This window comes from Taudactylus pleione, unplaced genomic scaffold, assembly GCF_031769625.1.
Source record: "Taudactylus pleione unplaced genomic scaffold, aTauple2 ptg000897l, whole genome shotgun sequence".
Taxonomy (NCBI): Eukaryota; Metazoa; Chordata; class Amphibia; order Anura; family Myobatrachidae; genus Taudactylus; species Taudactylus pleione.
In genome coordinates, this window is record NW_028285298.1 from 2,340,001 (window position 1) to 2,343,959 (window position 3,959).

Below are 3,959 nucleotides of genomic sequence, written 5' to 3' on the forward strand. Positions count from 1 at the left end.
TGTGCATCTACACAAGGCCCCATCAACCAAACCACACTGGTGTAGCTCGCATATGTCTACTTTCCTGGTATAGCCGGGAGGCTCCCGAAAATCGTATGACGCTCCTGGCCAACCTGAAAAGTGGACATGTCTCCCAGACTACTGATGGCACAATTCGCACTGAATTGCATCATCTTGGCACCACCTCTGCTTTATAATGTCGGTAATCGAGTCATTTTATAGTGGGGGCGTGGCTATGATGAAGCCCCAGCACCGCCCACTTCTGCAGCTTGGTGTGCACACACTAGACCAGTGGTGTCAAACTCGGGCCCTTCAGCTTTTGTGGGACTACATATCCCAGCATGCCCTGCCACAGTTTTAGCTTGCCCTAATAGCAAAACTGTGGCACTGCATGCTGGGATGGAGGACCTGAGTTTGACAACACTGCACTAGATGATATTTTGTACGATTTAATGCTGCTAAACCTGGTGCTTTTGGGCGCAACAAGTGTGATACGTAATGGGCGCCCGCGGAACTTGCGCCCGCTGATACGACAATGGAATAGCGCCGTCAGGCCCCCGTTACTTTTGGATGTAAAAAACACATAAATTGCCTCCTAATATCTGAGTGAGTGTGTCTACATGTATTTATGGGGTTTATTTTTAGATTATTATCATGAGATTTTGTACTGTGAATATTACCCACAATCACCCCACAGACCGGTTACACAGGTTCTGTGATATTTCTATGATGAAGCCATTTTGAAGTAATTTTTTTTTCTTTCTTTTCCAATATCACTCGATCTGCAGATAATTTAAGGTGGGTCTTTGAATGGACCGCCATTTTATCATGTGCGTGGTTCTGTTACATGGATGCAAGGTGTACTCTTGTCACAGTTGTACTAAAGTAAAAACAAATTAAATAGATTAATGTGAGAGGATGAACGGAAATATTTTACCCTTTTCCAGAGTCTGAACAGCGCCTGCATTTACTCCACACTACCATATTTCAATAAGAGTCTCTCCCGGCTTTTTCTCACCTGCCCTCCAGCGTACACATGCACTGGTCACGGACCACATGTCTTTGTCGGTGTATGACATATTTTATTTTCACTTTTCCAAGATAACTTTGTTATTCAAACATTATTTTTATGATAAAAAAATATGATTAAAGGAAAGCAATAACCTGGAATTTGATTTGCTCTCAATAATTCACTTAAGCGACATCACAATGGAAGCCCTCCGGCAGCCCAGGATGAGAAGCGAGATGTATGGGCCTAGCAAAGCCTCTGACATGAAGTTTCAGTATAAATAGCATCATGGTTTGTGTTTGAGCAATACCTTCAGTTTCGCTGCTTCATAATTTTCTTCCCACATTAAATTCACCTCAGCGAGACCATATTCTGGGCACAATATCACCAGCGCCATTGGCCCTCGCCCCGGCCTTTCTCCAATGCAGCGGCGTGTTACGGACGGAATTATCTCACAAAATAAAGTTTTCTGGAAGCTTTCATAAAAAAAAAAAAAATACTTAGACAAAAAGAAAAGAAAAAAAAAATAATCTTACTATATATATATATATACATATATATATATATATATATATATATATATATTACTATTTCTATTTTCTAACCTATTTGTTGTAGGGTTTCTTTTGGCATATATTATGAGGAATGATGCACCTCTGTTGTGAAATATGAGAGTTCAAGGGCCTTGTGGTGCCTTTAGCTCCTTTGTGACTACTGACTACAATGACTTTGGGCTTTGCAGGCAGGGCTGGTGCTACATGTTCGGTGTCCTTCTGCAAACTATACAGAGGGGCAGTGCGTTCGAATGCCTTTGCAAGAGCATGCATAAATTATCCACTGCGATGCCATACGCTGCCTGAGGCCTCATAGCGTGCGATGAAGTTAGCAATTTCTGGGTAAAGTCAGAGCTTGTGCAAGTGCGCGTGAGGCTGCGATGGTGCTCAATTGTACCGATGGTTTCAAAGTCTTGCTAAACATTACGGATGTGTGTAAGGTAAGGTGGGCGTCTTTATGTTGTGCTGCGTCGGCATTGCGATCGCAATGAATTAGCATACTATCGCAGTTGAACTGTGTGTGTAATCGCAATTGCAATCGCAGTTGCGATCCGTAATGAATCAGGCTCTTAATGCCCACAGTAGTATTGCCCCTTACACATCATACCCACAGTAGTAGTGCCCCTTACACATGATGTTTTCAGTAGTAGTGCCCCTTATACACATGCCTTAAGTAGTAGTGCCCCTTATACACATAATGCCAACAGTAGTAATGCCCCTTATACACATAATGCCAATAGTAGTAGTGCCCCTTATACACATAATGTGCACAGTAGTAGTGCCCCTTACACATAATGCCTTCAGTAGTAGTGTCCCTTACACATAATGCCTTCAGTAGTAGTGCCCCTTATACACATAATGCCCACAGTAGTAGTGCCCCTTATACATAATGCCTTCAGTAGTAGTGCCCCTTATACACAAAATGCCTACAGTAGTAGTGCCCCTTACACATTATGTCCACAGTAGTAGTGCCCCTTATACACATAATGCCTTCAGTAGTAGTGCCCCTTACACATAATGCCCACAATAGTAGTGCCCCTTATACATAATGCCTTCAGTAGTAGTGCCCCTTATACACATAATGCCCACAGTAGTAGTGCCTCTTACACATTATGCCCACAGTAGTAGTGCCCCTTACACATAATGCTTTCAGTAGTAGTGCCCCTTACACATTATGCCACACAGACACAAAACTCTGCACTTTCCTGAAGCCCCACTCGGTACTATGGGAGAGACTTCATTACGTCTTTCCCTACACACACTGCGGAAGCCAGAAGACGGAGCTCTGGAGTGAGCTCCAGCCTCAGAGCTGCACTGAAGGAGCCGCCGGGCGCCTTCTTGTATTAAAATCTTAGCGGGTGCCCAGAAATGGAGAAGGCGCCGGCACCTCACCAGCCTGGCACCTCCCTGCTGCGCAGAGCCAGCTCACCGCATCGCGCTGGCCTCTTTGCAGTCATGTAGGATGCAACAAAATTTAAAGTCCACAATGTGAACTGTTTCACTGATCAGTCTGGTTTAGGCGCCCCACGCATCTGAAGGTCCGCCATGAGAAATTGAGGGCCCAGTACTTTGTGTTTGACCCCCTCGGCCCCCCCTGCCCATAAGTCAGGATTGAAACTTCATTATGTCAATATTTGTGCTGGACAATGGGCCTGAATCAGAGAAGGCTGGTGATGAGGTCGCAGGAGTTCTCGCAATAGTGGTTGCGGGAAAATGCAAATGGCAATTTCCGCTGTCCCTTGCTCCATGGTGCGAAGGAGTGTGCAAGCAGTGAGACACCCAGGCTGTGCGGTTGGTGCATTTGCGATAGAGATTAACACATCAACCATCGATGCAATATCGTACACCATCAACATTTGCGTTCGTCTAGGGTCTACTCTATCTGCTATCCTCTAATCCAACTAAACATGGCCTCTGGCGCTGTGGATTGCGGAAGCGTTCCCAGACCGTCCCGTGACACTCCCACAATGCGTCCATGACATGTATCGTAGTTTATTCTACAGTCACTTGCTAAGATTTGCTATGTCTCTGCCATTTTAGGGCCTGATTCAGCACAGACCACAACTGCGAACGCAGCTACGTAATCGCACGCAATGAATCTGCGAATATATGCTAATGTCTGCCACCGCTCAGCCAGCTTAGAGACTCCCACTGCCGCTTCCTCACATCCGTAATACCTCGCAGTCTGGCGTACATATCGGTAACATCAAAGCACATCGGCTCGTCACGCACAATTACAGCAGGTCTGGCCTGTCTCAGAAATTGCAAGTCTCGTCGCACACAGTGAGTACACAAGCTGCGTATGCCGTCACAGTGGCTAATTTATACACGCCCATGAAACGGCGCTCAAACGGACAGGCACACCTGCGTTTCTCCAACCACTCCCCCGTCACCAC

General features: G+C 45.6%; 1 protein-coding gene across 1 annotated transcript in view; it reads left to right on the top strand.

The window, feature by feature from the left end:
* LOC148474071 (kelch-like protein 9) overlaps nt 1-1,124 on the top strand; it is a 10,074-nt gene extending 8,950 nt beyond the window's left edge. The window contains exon 4 of the mRNA XM_088459118.1: nt 1-1,124. This exon is cut by the window's left edge and continues 984 nt beyond it. The gene's annotated coding sequence lies outside the window, so the exon portion shown is untranslated.
* The last annotated feature ends 2,835 nt before the right edge of the window (nt 1,125-3,959 follow it).